Source organism: Sturnira hondurensis, unplaced genomic scaffold (genome assembly GCF_014824575.4).
Source record: "Sturnira hondurensis isolate 20B ecotype Veracruz unplaced genomic scaffold, ASM1482457v3 Scaffold0022908, whole genome shotgun sequence".
Classification (NCBI taxonomy): domain Eukaryota; kingdom Metazoa; phylum Chordata; class Mammalia; order Chiroptera; family Phyllostomidae; genus Sturnira; species Sturnira hondurensis.
The window spans coordinates 280,307-301,483 of NW_028095539.1; the positions used below are offsets into that span (position 1 = coordinate 280,307).

A 21,177-nucleotide genomic window follows, 5' to 3' on the forward strand; every position below is an offset into this window, starting at 1 on the left:
ATCTGTCAAATGCCTTTTCTTTGTTGATTGAGGTGATCATGAGTTTTTCCCCTTATTTTTGAAAAATCTTATATATTACTTTGATTAATTTTATGTTGAACTTCCCTTGTATTCCTGGGATAAATCTTGGTTGTATGAATAATCTTTAATATGCTGTTGGTGGACTGGTAAAAAAATGTATATTCTGTTACTGTTGTGTAGATGATTCCTTACATATTGGTTAGGTGTAGTTGATTTATTGTGATGTTCGAGTCCTCTTCTTATTTATCTTATACAGGTTCTATTCATTATTGAAAGTGGGGTATCAAAGTTTCAACTACTATAGAACTCTTCATTTCTCTCTTAAATCTGTCCATTTTTTAAAATGTATTTTGATGGTATGTTACTAGGTGTGTAAACACTTAAAATTTTTATATCATCTCGCTTAATTGAACCCCTTGTTAATATGTAATGTCCTTATTTGTCTTTTGTAATCTTTTTTTGTAAAGATTTTATTTATTCATTTTTAGAGACAGGGGAAGAGAAGGGAAAAGAGGGAGAGAAACATCAATGTGTGGTTGCCTCTCATGCCCCGCCTACTGGGGACCTGGCCTGCAACCCAGTCATGTGCCCTGGACTGAGAATTGAACAGGTGACCCTTTGGTTTGCAGGCCAGCACTCAATCCACTGAACTATACCAGCCAGGGCCCTTTTTTAAAAAAGTTAAAATCTGTTTTGTATTATGTTAGTATTACTCTTTTTAGGTTACTATTTGCATGGAATATGTTTGTTTTTATCTTTGCACTTTCCAGCTATTAATGTCTTTGGATATAAAGTGAGTCTCTTCTAAACTGTATATAGTTGGATCATTTTTTAAAATCTATTCTGCTCATCTCTGTCTTTTGATTGGAGAGTTTTAGTAATTTGTATTTAAAGTAATTAATGATAAGGAAGGACTTGTTTCTGCCATTGTGTTGTTTGTTTTCTATAGTCCTTAAAGCTTTCGGGCCTTCGTTTTCTTTATTAGTACCTTTTTCTGTGTTTATTTGATTTTTTGTGGTGAAATGTTTTGATTCACCTGTCATCCCCTTCTGTGATTTTCTATAGATATTTTCTTTGGGGTTGCCATGAGAATTATTAACAGCCAAAAGTTACAACAATCTAATGGAATTGATACCAACTTCAATACAATACAAAGAACTTCTGTATAGCTCAGTCGCCTCTTCCTGTTATTGATGTTAGAGAATACATCTTTAAACATTGTGAGTCCAGTAATACAGATTAATATTTTATGCATTTGTGTTTTAAGTAATGGAAAAAATTAAAAAATGGAGTTAACCATAATTACAGTAATACTTGTTCTTATGATTATCCATGTATTAATCTTGAAAGAAGAGCTTTATTTCTTCATATGGCTTCTATTACTGGCAATTATCTTTTCATCTCAACCTAAGGATTCCCCTTAGCATTTTTGAAGGGCAGGTTTAGTGTAAGTTAACAGTAAGAAATTCTCTTGGCTTTTTTTAAAATTAGGGAATTTGTTAATTTCTCCCTCATTTTGATGAACAGTTTTGCTGGATATAGAATTCTTTGTCAACAGTTTTTTCTTTCAGCATTTTGAATATTATCAACCCAACTGCTTTCTCACTTTCAAGGTGTAGGATGAGAAATTGATTGATTATTTTATGGAGGATCCCTCGTATGTGATTAATCAGTTCTGTTTTGTTGCTTTCAAGATTCTTTTCATTCCCTTTCTACAGTTTGATAATTATTCCTCCTCCTCTTTCTCTCTTCTTTTCCTGGGACTCCCACAGATCCCTATGCCTCTGTTCATATTTTTTTCTTTTTTTCTGTTCCTCAGATGGCGTAGGAAGTACAAGGAGCTCATCTCTCAACCTAGATAACAATTGTCCTCGCAGAAACTGAAGTAACTGTTTGGGAACTCTGGAGTCTACATGGAAACTTCCATATTCCAGGGAACTCTGGTTGGTAAATTAGATTAATTTCAATCAATGTCAGCCTTCAGTGTGATAGGCTGAAGGTTGACACTGATCAGCCTTTCTGATCTTAAGCATCTACCTATCTCCTACACCTCCCACCCATGGCAGGCAACCATGTTTACATTCAAGGGCGCTTGCTGGAGCCAGGAGGGGAAATAACAACCTTGTTCTCTAGATACTGGATTTTTGTGTTATGATTGCTGATTTCTGCTGTTCAGTTCTGAGGGGCGGGCACAGAGGTTGGCTGTTATTGTTTCAAATTAGGTGTACTAGCTTCCAGGAGATTTAAAAGAACGTAACTGTTTTGCTTGTTTGGAATCTTTTCTTTAATTTCATTTGGGAGCCAAATGTTTAAGGAGTAGGACATTCAAAAGCAACCACTTAATTTAATGGGGGAAATTCGAAGCCAGGGAAACAGGCAGGCTCAGAAAAAAACAAGAACTTGTCTTTCAGAACCTGTCTATATAAAAACATAGATTCGTGTGGACAAGAACAAATTCCTTTGTTTAGTTGAGCTGCCTGGCCATCTTCATGTCGGACCTAGAGGAACTGAACTTTCAGGAGGATGAGAGCCTTGAGGGAGCAGAAAGATTTCCCCATCAAAGCCTGTGGGCTCAGAGCTTGAAGGGAAAGGCAAAGAGCAGAGCAAAGGGTATAATCTCCAACCCTCTACAAAGACTGTGTCCTCGAAAGGTTCAGGGGATTCCCTCCAGAAGCAAAAGTTGGAGAAGCTGATGGATCCAGATATCCCAAAAGGGATGAAGGAGTGGTTGACTGGGGAATTCATTGAGCATAGAACAGCGGAAGATCCTATCCTGACAAAGCTCGGGTCCCTGGAATTATCAGTTAATGCGTTGTCAGCATTTGTTGGACCTGTCTTGGAAAAGCAAGGAGAGTTTGAGTCTCTTACTGACAAGAAAGATATTCAAGCACTGAATGACAAGGTATCCAAATTTGAGTCAAAGCTCAAGATAATTGGAAAGATATTGGAGTTCTTGAGAAGTTAATCTATGTCCATGCCATGTCAGCTATTTACAATCCCGTATCCCATATATGACCCACAACTGGTATTCAAGTGCTCCCCCTTTCTGGGATACCACAGTGTCCTACTGCTGAGCTTACTGTGGCTGCTGCATCATACTCTGCCAGTCAATCCTTAATTTTTTTTTTTAAAAAAAGAACCTGGCTTTCACTCAAGGCTGATCCTGATCTCTGGCACAGAGACACCCTTAAAAAAAGGTGTCTTTCTAAATTTTTTTTAGAAAGAAGTGGGGTATAAAGCATATCTTTGGTAAGGGGGAGAATCTGACTCCTAGAGCTAAATTTCAGATGTTTCGATAGGAATTGCAAGGGCATACAAAAAAAACTGGAAAGTATGACCTATTTAAAGGAATAAAACAAATCAATAGAAACCATTATTTAAAAATTTTATTTATTTATTTTTGGAGAGAGGAGAAGAAGAGGAGAAAGAGCGAGAGAGGAACATCAGTGTGTGGTTGCTTCTCATGCACTTCCAACTGGGGACCTGGCCCATAATCCAGTCATGTGTCCTGACTGGGAATCGAACTGGCAACCCCTTGGTTCACAAGCCCACACTCAATCCACTGAGCTATATCAACCAGGGCAATAGAAACCATCTTTGAGAAAGCCCTAGTGTCAGATTTGCTAGACAAAGACTTTAAAACTATCATTACAGACACAAATTATAAAAAGGAACAAAAATGAAATCTGTAGTTGAAAAATCTTTTTTTCCATATAACAGCAATGGAAAAAAAGTAGAGGGGATAAAAATCAGATTTGAGTAGGGAGAAGAAAGAAGCAATGAACTTGAGGATATTTCTTTTTTTAAAAATAGCCTTCAAAACCTGTTCCTTTTTTTCCATTTTCTTTCCCACTGGTTGAAGCCTTTCTGATCTTAGACAGCCTTCAAACTGTTTTATATACACCCCCAGCCCCCACCCCCATTCTGCTTTCTGTACTTCTACCAGAATAATCTCTTGAAAAACCTAAATATATTAGCACTTCCCTCACAAACCTCTGAGAGCATCCATGTGTCTGTAGATTGAACTTCATTTTCCTTATTTTAGCATTCAGTGACCTTCCCGTTCTGATTCCAGCTTGCCACAGCACTTTCAGACCATTCCCATATTCTGCTCACACACCCTACCCATATGTTCTAAGGCACAAAGGTAGATGCTGTATAACATTGAGCATATTTGGCCCTGGCCAGTGTGGCTTGGGTGGTTGGAGTGCCATCCCGTGGTTGTGGGTTAGATTCCCTGGTTGGGGCACAAAATAATGAACAGCATTGGTGGGCATTGAAATAGACTCTTTAAGGTCTATTTAAAAGGTGGACTCCCAGATAAAAACTGTATGTATGTCATCATTAAACTAGTGGTTACATCATTATTGGCATTGTATCTAATGTAATGGAACATATCATCTGTGATGTGTTTTGCTAGCCCGAAATGTTTCACTTTAATCCACTGAGCCTTGAGATACAACTGGAAGTCGTATTTTAAGTAAATTCATGGTCTAGAGGAACAAACTCAGTGCCCTCTTCAGTAAGCAATTATTTAGTACCAGAAAGTGGAAAATTTGTGCTTAAGTGGTCTACTCTTTGACAAAGCAGTATCTTTTAATTTTTCTCTCAAAAAATGTCTTTAAATTGATTTTAGAGAGAGGAAGGGGAAGAGAGACAGAGGGAGGGAGGAAGGAAAGAAAGGAAGAATCATTTATTTGTTATTCTACCTATTTATGCATTCATTGGTGGTTTCTTGTACTTGCCCTGACCAGGAATTGAACCTGCAACCTGTGACAACTCTCTAACTAACTGAACTAACTGGCCAGGGCTAATTTTTTTTAAGTGCTAGATCAAAAAATACTTAGGAACATACTAATCAGATGCAATGCGTGGCTCTAGATTTGATACTAACTTGGGAAATGTAGCTGTTAAAAAATATATTGCAGGCAATAGAAAATGTGAATATAGTTAGGTATTAAATGAGAACAAAATTTACTGAAATGTCACTGATTTTGGAAAGCCAGAAGTAAAAGTATTGTTAGGTTGATAGAAAAATTTGAGTATGATCTAGGAATTAGATGACGGAAATGTACTGAAGTTACATAGATACTGTTTTTTGAATAAAGTAGATTTCTGTGCTGTGTGATCTCATTTTGAAAAACAAATGTCAACATTCAAAGAAGGATATGTATTAAAGTATTAATAATGGTGGGAATGTGATGTCCTTGTTTTTTATTATAGTTTGTATTTTTCATTTTTTTCTAAGGCATATTACACTGGTTCTATAGTAAAATTGTTTTAAAAATTTATGTTAACATTTGCATATTGGGGTGTACATATGAATCAAGAAATACATGAATGTATGTATCTTCACCAAAATACTAAAAGTTCCAGTCAGGGCACATGCCTGGGTTGCAGGCCAGTTCCCTGCGGACCAACTCCCAGCAGGGGACGCACGAAAGGCAACCATACATTGATGTTTCTCTCCCTCTCTCCTTCCCTTCCCCTCTAAAGATAAATAAATAAAATATTTAAAAAAAAATACCAAAAGTTGTTTGGTCACGGTGTCAAGGAGTTCAGGGCATTTTAGTTTCTTACTAGTACTATATTATTTGTTTACTTTTAAATGTTGTGTATATTATAAGTGTATGAGGAGAGAAGGAACAAAAAAGTTTTCCTGAGGGAAAACTTACTTGTTGTAATGGACAAGTCACAAGACTTAACAGACTTCTGCCAAGATGGAGGCATAGGTGGAAACACTGTGCCTTCTCCCACAACCAAGTTTGATTACAACCAAGGTTTGGAGAACAAAGACACAACCAAAGAACAGAAAATTGAATTATACGGAAGTCTGACAACAAGGAACCGTTCAACCCGGAAGGTAAGAGGGGTGGAGCCAGCAGTGGAGCAGGATCTGGCAGGAAAGATCCCCCACCTAGGCACGCAGGTAGACGGGACCCAGTCAGGGTGTGGGGCATACTGACCTCGGTCGCACATTCGCGCACAGTGAGACAGACCACGCAGGCCCCAGGGGGCGAGGGCTGACGGTGGCAGCTGGGGCACCTGTGGGGGTCGCGGTGGGAGGTGGCAAGACGGGACACCATTGCTCCTCTTTGGCCCCGCCCCCGCATACAGCATCACAACCCAGCGACTGAGTTGCCCTGCTCTGGTGAACACCTAGGGCTCCGATCCTGCTACCTAACAGGCACAAACAGCCCAAAAGATGGCGCAAGAAGAACTCAAAGTCCCAGAGCTGATAACGCTAAGCGCCCAAGAGATTGCCAGCCTCTCAGAAGCACAGTTCAAGACACTGTTTATCAGGATGTCCACAGAACTGGTTGATTATAGTCATAAATTAGAGGAACATATGAAGGCTAAACTAATTGAAATGAAGGGAGATGCACAGGAAACCAATAGTGATGGAAAGGAAACTGGGACTCAAATCAATGGAATGGACCAGAAGGAAGAACAAAACATCCAACCAGAAAAGAATGAAGAAACAAGAATTCAAAAAAATGAGAGGCTTAGGAACCTCCAGGACATCTTTAAATGTTCCAACATCCGGATTATAGGGGTACCAGAAGGGGAAGAGAAAGAGCAACAAGTGGAAAACTTATTTGAACAAATAATAAAAGAGAACTTCCCCAATCTGGCAAAGGAAATAGACTTCCAGGAAATCCAGAAAACTCAGAGAGTCCCAAAGAAGTTGGACCCAAGAAGGAACACACCAAGGCACATCATCATTACATTAGCCAAGATGAAAATGAAGGAGAGAATCCTAGAAGCAGCAAGAGATAAGGGGATAGTCACCTACAAAGGAGTACCCATCAGACTGTCAGTGGATTTCTCAAAAGAGACCTTACAGGCAAGAAGGGGCTGGAAGGAAGTATTCCAAGTCATGAAATCCAAAAACCTACAGCCAAGATTGCTTTATCCAGCAAATCTTTCATTTAGAATGGAAGGACAGATAAAGTGCTTCTCAGATAAGGTCAAGTTCAAGGAGTTCATCATCACCAAGCCCTTATTATATGAAATGTTAAAGGGACTTATATAAGAAAAAGAAGATGAAAATATTAACAGTGAAAGGACAGCAAACTCACAGTTACTAACAACCACACCTAAAATAAAAGCAAACCAGGAGGACAGCTAGATCAGTAGTGGAACCATAGAAATGAAGAACACATGGTGGGTTAGCAACAGGGGAGTGGGAGGAGGAGAAGGGGGGAGAAGGTACAGAAAATAGCATAGACAGTAGGTAGAAAATAGATAGGGGGGAGGGCAAGAATAGTAGGGGAAATATAGAATCTAAAGAACTTGAGACAGGTGGTTATAAACTAAGGGGGGAGAATGGTTGGGGAGGGAGTGTGCAGGTGGGGGGGAATGAAGGAAGGGAATAGAACAACTGTAATGGTATAATCAATAAAATATATTTAAAAAAAGAAGACTTAACAGTTTTTTCTCTTGTTTTGGATGCAGTATCCACAGGAATGAGTCACTCACTGGGAAAAGAACATATGCTATATGAATTAATAAAGGAAAAGAGTAAGGAAGAGGTTGTAGAATTATTTTACACTTTACCAATACTTAAATAGCATTTTCAATAATCATTGTTTTTATTTACAACTATAACGTAAATTTACTCAGGAAAGGGACTTTAAAATTCATTACATTGTCATTGCTTTGTATACCATATTTTTAATGTTTTGTAAATAAAATCTCAGCCAAATTTTTGATTAACACTGAGACAACCTTGTTCATTTTTGTGCTACTTTCTGTGTCTCAAAGCTCAAGGCAATTTTATTGCAGCCAGTCACTCCTGGACTTGAGAGTCTGAAGTTCTTCTAGACTGAATTCTTCAACTTCCGCAGGACTCCTTAGTAAAACGAGAAAAATCATATTCTCACATATGTAGTAAAGCCAAATCAGCTACCCAGGACTCATCACAATCCTTGGCACATTTTGTGCACGTTCAATAGAGGTCAGGTAAGTTGAATTACACTGTTAAGTGCTGCTTTTTTAAAGCACTGAACATGAAACATGAAAGGTGAGCAAGGAATCCCTAGCGTAGTACCTGCCTAAGACTCAACAGGTGCCACCCAGCTCGCTCTCCGCCCTCACCCCCAGCCTCGCTCAGTCCCAGATGCTATCTTGTAGCCACTACCAGTCCAAGCCCAACCAGGGACTGAGCTCTGCGTTAGGAATGTCTCCCAAGTGCAGCCTCCGCGCAGGCGCAGATTCCTGTCGCGGACTAAAAGCCCAGGTTGGGCTTCCAGGAGAGGAAGTACGCGTTCGTCGCTTGTTGTTGGGCCAATGGGACGGTGCAGCTCAGCCGCGGACCTGTAAAATGGGGCAGGAGGCGGGCGGAGGGCGGAAGAAGCCGCTCTCACGTGAGTTGGGGGGCGGGGAAGACGGGGGCTGGGCGGCTGGGCAGCTAGGGAGGCCCAGGCGACGGAGCCTCCGGGAAGGCGGGCGGCGTAGGAGACGGCGGGTCGGGTAGGGACGCGGTTTTTTTCATCCTTCTCCCACTTCCCTTCCACCACGCTCGGTGGGGATCCTCTGAAGCCATCTACCAGCAGCCAAGCTGTGTGGTTATCCCGCGGGGCTGGGCCGCTGAGACTGCCCTCAGCTCAGTAGATGAGCCGGGTTGTGAGGGGAGCTGTGATTGGGGGGTGGGGGAGGGAGAGCTGCGACGGAGGGGAGAGGGCGCATGCGCATGTGGGAACGCTCCGGGAGCCCCTGCCCAAACCGGTTCCCCCTGTCTTGGGTGGGTGTCTGTCTTCCTGAGTCTTGTACTTGGCGCCAGCCCTTCTGGTTCCCAGCGAAGCTGGTTTGTCTTTTTGATTTCACTGTTTTGCGGCAGTTCCTATGTGGGAATTTGGTCGTTCTATCCGCCTCAGTTTCTCCCTTTCGCCCGCTGGGCCTGATTTATGCTGATTTCGGGCTCGGTCTGCCTTACTGGGCTGAGCCTAATTTGAAAGAGTTGATTTCATTTAGTGTGGATCTGCCTTCTTGTGTTGGCTTGCCATTTCGTTTTCCCCGCCTTCTGTTAAGTTGTCCCCAGCATCTCACTCGCCCCATCTTCTTTAAATATCCGCTCCCAGTACCTCCTTCCTGTGTATTCATTCTCAGTAACCTTCGAGGTTTTAGGTGTTGAGCCAGAGGGATAACCCGACTTCCAGGAGTTCGCTGTCCATCGTCTGATAGTACTTTGGTTCATAATATTCAGACTGTTAACCATCAGCACCTGCTTTTACTGGCGCCTTCATACTAGGGTTACTTGGGGATTCCTTTATCTTGAACGCAAAAATGTTCTCCGTTAGTTCAAAATCCTGTTCTGATTTGAGATCTTTTAGCTTCTGTCATTTTTATCAATGGGAGAAACTGTCAGGGACAGGTTTCAAAATTTATTTGATAATTTTCATTGCAGTAAACACCTGTATTCACATATGTGTAACTCGAGTAATGAGTCCGGAGCGTGCGTGCCTGTGTGTTTCCAGCTGCTTTGTTTATTTAGGAAGTAAAAAACAATGGAGGGTGAATTGAACTGTGTCGCATTAAACCGATGTTTGAAAAGTAGTTGAGAAAAGCGTAAGTGCCAAGGAAGTGCACATTCAACTTTTTTTTTTAACAAAGGACCTGTTGGCCTTAGTCCAAGTGTGTGGAGAGTGCTGTATATAGAAGGCTTCTAAATTGGGTTTACTAAAATTGCAAATGAATAGAGGAGAACATTGTTTATGATCTCTCTTTGTAGGCTCAGTTTGCATTAGTAAAATTTCAATCCATGACTGATTTGTATTTATTGGTAATATTTAAAATTCACAAGTAGCTTTTATAGAATTTATCAACACAAATTTGTGATTAAAGTGGAACTGTTGCTATTTTTAGTACAGTTTTTGTTGTTTTAGTTGTATAATTCAGTTTATAGTTAATTAACTCGTTAAGGTATGTATTTGCCTGGATAGTTAACTTATCTACTATATATGCATTTTGGTATAGTGTTCTCCTAGCAGTTTAAAGGTTCTTTAATGAGCCTGTAAAAGTGAGGACACCTGCTTCCTATCTGTTTTCACTGCAAATTGAAAGAAGTGTTTGCACATTAGCTACATAAGGGGGACACGGTTTTCCACGAATATATCGCAGCTTTACAGCCTGGATTCTTTCAAAGAAGTCATTGTCTTTTAGTGAATATGTTTCCTGATGAAATAAATAAAGCCAACTTTGAAGGTCTCATCATTTCACAGGAATTGTTTTAACAAGTGACCTTTGACTACAGGCTTCAGAAAATAATTTGTTTTCAATTGGTGCTACTGTTGAGTGTACCTGACATAGGCTGCCCATAATGTTCTCTTTGTAGTTTTCAATATAACCACACATCATTAACCTTCTCAAGCATGCGGAATATAAAGTATTAATAAAATATTTATTTTACTAATAACAAATGTTTTATTTTATTAATATTTTATTATAAATAAATATAAATATAAAATATTTTATTAATATAAAACTCATCTTTCTTGGAGACAGAACTCAAATATTAAAGACGTGGAAGTTTAATCAACATACATAAAGCGGAGTTGGGCATGGCATTTGGGTGCTTTGTATGTAACTGCCTTGGTTTATTGGATTTTCCTAGTTACGAAAATCCCAAAGAAAGAAAATCCAAGGCTAAGGACTCGTGTTTATTGGTTTATATGGGGGGGGGGAGGGAGTGTATCAGTTTAACAGCTGTTTCTTTTTGCAATAATTCGGTTACCTTGTTCTATTCATCCCACCCTCCCAGTTTTTGATGATCTTCAGATCATTGTTTCTTAGAAAATTTGCGAGTCAAAAACCACTACCAGATAAACATTTAAACCTGTGCACGAAAGAGCACGTTGTAAGCGCTCTTGTTGACCCTAACAGTCACGTTTCTCTTTGTTTGCAAAGGTTGTCTGACCAAATACGGCAGTTTGGTAAGACAAGTCTTTGAACACTTGAAGTCATGAACACTTTATAGAATTCAGCTTGTGAAGTTTTTTCTCTTTCCAAAGCAACCTTAATACTCTGAGGTAGTCAACAATGAGAACTTTTTGAAGATTGTTTTATCATAGTAGAGTTCTATAAGGCCTAACTTACCCTCCCTCAACCCCCTTTTCTATGGATCAGTAAATAGTTAAAATAAAACTTATTTTTAAGTTCATGCATGACATTAAATAGCATATATTACCTTGGCTCTAAAACACAAGAAGTATATGTTAATACAAGAAGTATATGTTATGCTGCTGACTTTGGAAGTTTAAATCTCTCTAAGAGTTAGTTAAATGAATACATATCCCCAGTTAAGGTTGCATCAGCTTTTATGTTATAAATCACTACTCTTTAGGATCTGTTAATCTTTGCAGTAATAAATTTTCCTTCATACTAAATTATAGTACAATTAGCAAGTTAGTTCCTGTGGTAACTTTAATAAAATGTTATTTCTTAAAGCTTAATAATAATTGGACTATTCTTAAACATCTTTTTTCCATTGTCTAGTATTTAAAGATTTTATTTATTTTTAGAGAGAGGAGAAGGGAGGGGGAAAGAGGGAGAGAAACTTCAGTGTGTGCTAGAGAAACATCTGTCGATTTTCACACACCCCCAACTGGGGACCTGGCCCATAATCCAAACATGTGCTCTGACTGGGAATCAAACCAATGACCTTTCCATTCTCAGGCCGGCACTCAATCTGCTGAGCCACAACACCCAGGGCCCATTTTCCAATATTCATACATTTTGATAATTGTCACCATCAGTCTGTTGTTATAACCTTGTTTTCCAGTTTCTAAGGATGACCTTTGTAACAGAAAAAGAAATTGATACACAGAATCTTTCTTTGGGGACATATTGTAAATATCAAGGGTATTAAGGGACAGCATTCAAGGCTAAATTGGACTAAATGTTGGGCATTTGTATACTACCACTGTTTCAAAGAGCCTTGAATTAATCATTTTAATATCCGTACTATACTGGTAATAAACTCCCATATGCTGTTGAAGTAAGCTGATAAATGGATTCCTGCAATGTAAGAGTAGGAACATGTCACATAAATCCCTTTTGCTGTGATACATGATTGTCTAAATAGACCTGTTGATATATTTGCACAAGAGGAATGGTTGTGTCTTTATTGTAATTTCCCAGCAGAAAACTTTTTGCTCTTGGTTGTGAAAAAAGATCTTTTCAGATAGGATTAAAAACACCTGTGGAACTTAATTAACTATTTGATTTTTTAAAAAAAGATTTTATTATTTCTAGAGAGAAAGGCAGGGAGGGAGAGAGGGAAGAAGAATAGAAAAAAAAACATTGATGTGTGAGAGATACATCAGTCTGTTGCCTCTCACACCCAGTTAGGGACCCGGGCTAAAACCCAGTCATGTGTGCTGACCAGGTATTGAACCAATGACATTTTGGGTTGCAGGCCAGTGCTCAGTCCACCGAGCCATACCAGCTGGGGCTTGCGCTCTCTCTTTTTTTTTTTTTTTTTTTTTTTTTTTTTTTTTATNTTTTTTTTTTTTTTTTTTTTTTTTTTTTTAATGTTACATCGTGCCTATACCAGTGCTGTTAAGATGCTCAGAAAATGTTTATCAGTTGCCCACACATAGCAAGTATCTCACCATTCTTGTGTAACTATGGACCAGGGTTGCTTTTTTTAAGATTTTACTTATTTTTAGAGAGAGGGAGGGAGAGAGGGAGAGAAACATGGATGTGCCAGAGATACATCAACCAGTTGCCTCCCACATGCCCCAGCCAGGGATCTGGCCTGCAACCCAGGAATGTTCCCTTACCAGGAATTGGACTGGCGACCTTTTGGTTCACAGGCCTGCACTCAATCTACTGAGCCACACCAGCCAGGGTGACCGGGGCCTCCTTATATCAGAAAGTGCAGAAGACGTGTGTCTTCTGTCAACCATTTCTGGTTTGCTTATATACATTCCCCTGAAAATCAGAGGAATAGTAAGGAGAACCCGTACTTACTGCATTTATCATAGGCTTTGGTCATCTGTTGAGTAATTTGCTTGCATGACATTAAATTTCCATAGTTTAAGGAAAAATGAATAATATGAATGTTTCAGATCTAACTGTAGACAGGTAGAAGATATTCTAAGTCAGGGTTGTCAAAAAAACTCATTTTCACCAGGGGCCACATCAGCCTCGAAGTTGACTTCAAAGGGCCTAATGTAATTTGGGGACTGTATAAATGGAACTACTCCTTCACTAGGGTCAAAGAGCTCAGTGCTGCTGCCAGATAGAAACAAGGTGCTGGGCTGGATAAAATAAGGTGAAGGGCTGGATTTGGCCTGCGGGCCTTGTGTTTGCCGCTGGTGTTCTAAGTGAAATAGATTCATTTTCTTCACTGTGGATGACAAGAAACCTTTGACTAATTTTCTAAAAAGGAAGCATTTTTGGATGATCCTGCAGTGCCTAAAAATATTCATATTTTTATATTTATGAAACACTAATGTGAGTTATACTATGCTTTATAAATTCATTGCAGAAAAAATAAAGACAAGGTTACTTAAAAAAATCTATATACTAGCAAGGTCAGAAATATAATCTGACCTTGTGAATGAGTGATACGTTACTTTTCCTTGGTTCCCAGAGATAGGTTTCTCTTGTGGAAATGGCATCCAGATAATTTAAATATTTCGTTTCAGAGATACTGTGTTGAAGTGAAGCATGCCTAGGGTTCTGGAAAAAATTAAAGTGCTGTTTCCTGAAATATCCACAGGAACACGGGGAAACATATGGGCTCTTTTTTTCCAGGGGTCAACAGTATTGAACTTAACACAGTATAATGTAAGTTTTATGTGTATTTCATCCTCTCCTTATATCTTATGTCTTTCATTAGAGGTACAAAGATAGGAAAGAGTGTAAAGATACAGATATTGCAAGTCTGGCACTTTACTGAGTATATAACTGAAGGTAACCTACTTAATGACTCAGACTCAATTTCTTCACTTGGAACTAATTAGGCTTACATCATGGATTAGGACTGGAAAGCACCTGGCATCCCCCCGGCCCCTTTCCCTTAATACTCATTCACAAGAGTGAAATGGGTTAAGTCCCTTCCTTTTATGTATGAGCAAACTGAAGATACAACATCATCCAATTCATATCAAAAAGGACTGAGAAGTTCAACTCCCACTAGTTTTTAAAAAAATTATACCAGACTTTTAACTTTTAAAAGTCTTAATGAAGCTTGATTATTCATGAGAGAGTGAGAAATAACTTTGAAAAACATTGGCTGTCTTATTTAGACACTTTACTGTATTGATTTTGTGAGTTTTACCCAATAGAGCAGATTAAGTTACAGCCAGTCTTAAAACTTGTATTGACCAATGGATGGATAAACAAAATGATATACAGGGTCTGGCAAAAATAACACCCCTTTTTATTATAAAATCATTAGCATGTAATTCTGTAATAAACAGTATTATACTCAAGCACACCACATGACATTTTAGTTTAAATGTTCAAATTTCTCTCCATCTTGTGTGAGACACGTACCCTACTAACCACACTCATGCAAGCCTTACTTCTGCCGGACCCTGTATATGAGGTTGGCCAAAAAGTTCGTTTGGCTTTTTTCTTCAACTTCATTCAAAACAGCTCTGTTAGATTGTATTGTGACAGCTGCCATATCAGCATACATTAAAAAAATCAAAATTGGTGAATTTGTAGCCATTAAAATTAAAATTGGTAGCCATTTGAATATTGTAGGGGGGAGAAAATAAGCAACGTATTATGCTTTATTATTTCAAGAAAGTAAAAATGCAACTGAAATACACACAAAAAATCGTGCAGTGTGTGGAGAAGGTGCTGTGACTGACTGAATATGTCAAAAGTGGTTTGCAAAGTTTTGTGCTGGAGATTTCCCCTTAGACAATGCTCCATGGCCCGGTATACCAGTTGAAGCTGATAGCAATCTAATCAAGACGTTAATTGAGAACATGTGGGAGATAGTCATACACTCAAAATATTCAAGTTAATTAAGTTATTATTAAAAATTAAAAATACATCTTTTATAGAAAAAATTATATGGAATTTTTAGCCAACCCAATACAGACATTGGAATGTTATTCAGCCTTAAAAAGAAAGGAGATTCTGGCACATGCTACAACATAGATGAACTTTGAAGTATGTAAGCCAGCAACAAAAAGACAAATATTGGTATAATTTCACTACTTATATGAGGTCCCTGGAGTAATCAGATTTATAGAGACAAAAAGTAGAGTGTTGGTTGCCTGGGAGAATGGGAGTTGCAGTTTAGTGGGTAGAGTTTCAGCTGCAGTGTATGAAAAAGTTATAGTGATGGGTGGTGGGGATGGCTGCACAATAATGCGAATGTACTTGACATCACAGAACTAAAATGTTAAAGTATATGTTATGTATATTTAACCACAATTTTAGAAGATTGAAAGTTTAAAAATATTTTTAAAATTAAAAACTTTTGTCTTATAAATTTTAGTATTCTTTTTTAAATGTATTTTATTGATTATGCCATTACAGTTGTCCTATTCCCCCCCTTCACCCTACACACCCCTCCCTCACCATTCCCCTCCTTTCATTCATGTCCATGTGTCACAAGTTCTTTAGATTCTATATTTCCCATAGTATTCCTACCCTCCCCCCGTCTATTTTGTACCTACCATCTATGCTACTTATTCTCTGTACCTTTTCCGCCCTTCTCCTCCTCCCACTACCCTGTTGCTAACTCTCCATGTGATCTCCATTTCTATATTTCCACTCCCAATCTAGCTGTCCTCTTAGTTTACTTTTGTTTTAGATATGGTTGTTAATAACTGAGTTTGCTGTCCTTTCACTGTTCATATTTTTTATCTCCTTTTCTTAGATAAGTCCCTTTAGCATTTCACATAATAAGGGCTTGGTGATGATGAACTCCTTGAACTTGACCTTATCTGAGAAGCACTTTATCTGTCCTTCCATTCTAAATGAAAGCTTTGCTGGATAAAGCAATCTTGGCTGTTGGTTTTTGGATTTCATGACTTGGAATACTTCCTTCCAGCCCCTTCTTGCCTGTAAGGTGTCTTTTGAGAAATCAGCTGACTGTCTGATGGGAACTCCTTGTAGGTGGCTGTCCCTTTATCTCTTGCTGCTTCTAGGATTCTCTTCTTCATTTTAATCTTGGCTAATGTAATTATGATGTGCCTTGGTGTGTTCCTTCTTGGGTCCAACTTCTTTGGGAATCTCTGAGTTTTCTGGATTTCCTGGAAGTCTATTTCCTTTGCCAGATTGGGGAATTTCTCCTTCACCATTTGTTCAAATAAGTTTTCCACTTGTTGCTCTTTCTCTTCCCCTTCTGGTACCCCTATAATTCGGATGTTGGAACATTTAAAGATGTCCTGGAGGTTCCTAAGCCTCTCCTCATTTTTTTAAATTCTTGTTTCTTCATATTTTTCTGTTTGGTCATTTTTTTCTTCCTTCTGGTCCACTTCCTTGATTTGAGTCCCAGTTTCCTTTCCATCACTATCGGTTTCCTGTGCATTTCCCTTCATTTCAATTAGTTTAGCCTTCATATGTTCCTCTAATTTGTGGCTAGAATCAACCAATTCTGTGAGCATCGTGATCACCAGTGTTTTGAACTGTGCATCTGAAAGGTTGGCTATTTCTTGGTCACTTAGAATTATAGGCTCGGGCTTTGAGCTGTTCTTGAGTCATAATGTTTGGTCTGTTTGCACCTGTTACATATGAGGGGCAGAGCCTTAGGTGTTCACCAGGGCCAGGTGACCCAGTCTCTGGGTTGTGACGCTGTATGTGGGGGCGAGGTCAGAGAGGGGAAAAAATGGCGCTTTGCTCGGCTTCTCTCTCTCTCTCTCTCCGATTTCTGTCCCCTCTGCGGCTTCCTGCAAGCAAATTGGGCCCCTCTGGTGCTGGTTCCCGGTGTGTGGGCCCATGTACTCTCCAGGACCCTGTGGGTCTCTCCACCAAACTCTCTGTGAGCCTGGGAGCCTCTCCCGGCCCCTCGACCCCGAGAAAGTCTTTCCAGTTGGTGCTTTCAGGCTCTTAATTCCTGTTGCTGGAGCCCTAGCCTGAGCGATCTGTCTCACTGTTTGCTCCTTCGCTTGGTTTATATGGGCGCAAATGTGTGACTGCAGTCAGCCAGCTGCCCTGTGCCCTCACTGGGTCTGCCTGTCGCTACTTACACGTGGGATCCACCAACTGCCTCTGTCTACACTCCTGGGTCGGTCAGACCCTACGATCTTTCCAGCTCGACCTCACTCTGCCACTGACTCCGCCCCTCTTGCCCGTCTGGCTGAGTGGTTCGTTGTTGTCGGACTTCTGTGCAGTTTAATTTTCACTGTTTTGGCTGCATTTTTGTTACTAAAACTTCGCTGTCTTTAAATTTAGTTGTGGGAGGGGGCACAGTGTTTCCACCTACGCCGCCTCCATCTTGGCCAGAAGTCCAAATTCCAGTATTCCTAAAGGATCTTTTTTAGTTCATCTGGAATTGAACTAAAAGAATAACTTCATAGTTTAAGGAAGAAACTTGTCACAGGCATTATAGGTTAAAATTTGTCTAAGACTGACTTTTAGATAAACTAGTTTATCTTGCCTTAAATGCAGTAGGCCCAATATGAATGTTTTGTTTTCTTCTTTTGCCTTTGTTCAAAATTAAGCTGAAATTATTCAGAAAGCTTATATTAACATGGTTCTCTTAGCTCACTAAAGTAATAAAAAGACAGCCCCCAAATTCAGAGTCAGACTTAAAGGAAGACACAACTATTCTTTAGCAATTAGTATAGTTGTGGAAAGTAATTTATTTTATAAAGAAGGGATTGTTTTCTACTGAGTTTTGTTAGCTTCGTCCTACCCTTTCCAAGGATAGGCTGTGAGAAATTAATGTGAAAACCAGTGCAGGAAAACAAACTTCAGAGCAAGGGGGAGAAAAAAAAGTTGAGATTAACATAGTACAATTTTTAAAAAATACTGTATTTTTTTGCATTGTCCTTGACTTGGTTTTACAGGACTACAAACCCACAGGAATTGTCCTGCTACAGCATCTTTGAGATTTGATTCTTTTGCTGTTCCCCATCTTGTTCTTTTTCTAAGCAGAGAGTAATCTTATCAGATCTGTGTTTTAGAAGGGTGCATCTGGGAGCAGCATGAGAGCATGCGTTGGAATGCAGAGGTAATGAATATAGGAACACAAAGGAGAAAAGGACGAATTTCTGAGGACAGTGGAACCTAGATACATGGGTTTGGATCAAGTACCATAATTTTCTCAGTGAACTTAAGGAAGTTACTGAGCCAGTCTAGCCTCAGCTTGTCGTATAGGTTAATACCTATCTGGCAAGGTTTGTGTAAAGATTAATGCATGTAGTGTTTCTTGATACCATGTTGGGTATTAAAGCAGAACACTTCAGATTTAGCAAGGTGACTTACATCCTCCTTACAGTCCCCTGACAGTGTACTCATTTGCTCACTGGCTGAGTAGCAAAAATGGTGGGGATTGGGAGAAAAGTGATAAGAGGGTGTTTTGATACAAAAGGAATCTAAGGTGTGTTTTGTGACTCACTGTTGTTTTTGGCTGTGACAATTGGCAGCTTGCCGAAGAATCAGTCAGGCACACTTAAAGGTGTTTTGTTTTTTTCTTTTAATCCTCACTCGAGGATATATTTATTGGTTTTTGAGAGATAGAAACATGGATGTGAGAGAGACATATCAATCGGTTGCCTCCTGCACATACCCCAACCAGGGATGAAACCTGCAACCTAGGTATGTGCCCTGACTGGAGATCGAACCCTCAACCTTTTTAGATGTACAGGACAGCACTCCAACCGCCTGACCCACACGGCCAGAGCAGGGTGGTTCTTTTTGAGTCCCTTCATTCCAGTCAGCATTCATATCCGCATCCCCAGTCACGTGCATGTAGTATAGCGCATTTGTCATTTGTCCCCACATTGCTTAGACCCTACCAGTTACCTATGGATGAAAGAGTATTATCATTCACCCAATCAAATTTATTGAGTACAGCAGTAGACAGGTATAGAATATGAAGATAATATGAATAAAATCTAAGATCCCTGTCCACAAGCAGTTCAAAGGGACTGTGTGTATTTGTTGTGTTCCCAGTTACCCTGTGATTTGTACTTAGCATTTTTTCTGGAATGATGAACCAATACAGTGGAGTAGAAAAGAGGCGTAACATTATATGGTGTGATAAATGCTATAATTCTGTGGTAGAATTAAAAAGCAAGCAAAAGCCTTAGGAACCCTGAAGAGAAATAGGGAATATTTGCAGCAGGAATTGGGGAGGTTGAATGTATGATTGCTGGTTGGGGAGAAAGACTAATGAGTGAAGTGAAGATACATTCCTAGCTTAGCAAACAGCAAGAACAGCAGCTTGAATGCATAAAAATACATGATGTATTTAGTGAGTTGTCCAGTATGGTTTGATAGAAGGAGATAAGACTAAAATGATAGATTGGCTCCAGATTTTGAAGAGCTGATGATGTAAGGAGTTTGTAGCTTTTTCTGTTTTCAGTCAGGAGCAATCAAAGGTTTTGAGGAGGGGGTGGGATATATGATCAGATCTGAATTTTCAAAATGAACTAGCGATAGGGTCTTGATAACCAATGTCTAGAGAGTCTAGGAAAGGAGACATCCGTTGTAGCAAAGTTGAAAGAGAATGCAGTGCTCACAAGTCACTGAGATGAAGGAATAGATTTGGGGCATATATCTGGAAACTAAAATCTGTTAAAGTTTGAAGGGAGAGTGAGAAAAGGAGTCAAGGATTTTTTGACATTCCTGTCTTGGATCAGTAGTTGTTAACGAGAATAGGAAACTTATGAGGAAGAATGTGCTCGTGTGATGGATGGGGTCCACTTTGCACATGGGGGTTGACATTGAGATGGCCATGGGACACATGAAGCAGAGCCCTGTGTGTTTTCATAACACCCTTTGCATACCTGTGCTGTTCCAAGCACTGTAGTGTATCATAAGTACTTGCTTCTGTTTTTTGTCTACCACTGTAAGCCCATCAAAGGTAAGGAGAAGGTATGAACAAGTGAGCTAGGGAGTAGCCAGGGGGAAATGTGGAAAAAGAAGGGGAACCCGATGAAATTGGAAGAATGGGCAGAAGAAAAGGAACCAAAATGAAAGCTGAGAAATGGTAGTCAGAGGTAGAAAATGGAAGCAAAAAGAAAAGAATTTGAAAATAAGAAAATGGTCAGCACTTCCATTTATTTCAGCTTATAGAAGTAAGATGAGAACTGAAAAGCGTTCTTTAGATTTTGTAGTATTGTTGGTTTTTAGAAGAAAGGGTTCGTGAGGGTGAGAGGTGGGGGGCCCAGATTTTTGAGAGGGACTCACTACTCAGTGTGAGTGGAGAATCTCATTGAAGTGGTAGAGTTGGAGTCAGTTAATACTACTCCTTCAGGAAGAAAGAGTTTCAAGAAAACCAAGGGAGTCAAAATGAACCAGAGCCCTGGTTTGTCTGTCTTAACCATATCAAGTTCAGTTGTTAAGTACCACTCATACCTCTTTTATAAAGTTAGGTAGGCGGCTTAGTGGGATGTGATTTTTGCCTTTACTAGTTGCACATTAGCAAATCCATGGCACTGCAGGTTCACTTTTATGTGACTGCTCTGAAGGGTGATAGTAACTAGAAACAATACAAATATTCAGTAGTATTTTGTCCAAAAAAAGTTCAAGTTTTTAAACAGTAAACATTGATTATCCAGGAATTGAGTGCTTTCAAAGGAGTGTAAGAAGGGCCTCTGTGAGCTGGATCTGTAGCATTTTAGGGGACACCGAAAATGAAAATGAATCTTCATTTGGCAAGCTCAAGGTAAATTATTTGCTATGATTTCTGCACAAGTGCATAATTAAGTGTAACTTTGTCATAATACTTATGGCATAAACCAGTGAATTTGGGCAAAAGTTTATAAATAATTTTGATATGAGACTCATTTTCAATCATAAAATTCCTGTGGTAATCTTTTTGTGTTGATAATGATAAAACTAACAAAAGGATGAAGTAATGAAAAGTATAACATTAGTGAACTTTTAAGTTTAATGTAGGGGCCTGTATAATTAAACAAAATTGCCTATCATTTTAAGTGACTTCACTTATTAAATAAGATATGGAAAAGGAAACATCCCAGAATTTGCACTTGCCAACATACTCCTCTT

General features: G+C 39.3%; 1 protein-coding gene across 4 annotated transcripts in view; it reads left to right on the forward strand.

The window, feature by feature from the left end:
• RABGAP1 (RAB GTPase activating protein 1) overlaps positions 1-21,177 on the forward strand; it is a 164,171-nt gene that overhangs the window by 1,612 nt on the left and 141,382 nt on the right. For 2 of the 4 annotated variants that reach the window (XM_037036821.1, XM_037036824.1), the window contains exon 2: positions 1,841-1,964. The gene's annotated coding sequence lies outside the window, so the exon portion shown is untranslated. Of the gene's footprint in view, positions 1-1,840; positions 1,965-8,412; positions 8,497-18,059; positions 18,173-20,726; positions 20,834-21,177 lie in introns of those variants that run through there. The other 2 variants (XM_037036823.1, XM_037036820.1) reach the window with 2 other exon arrangements.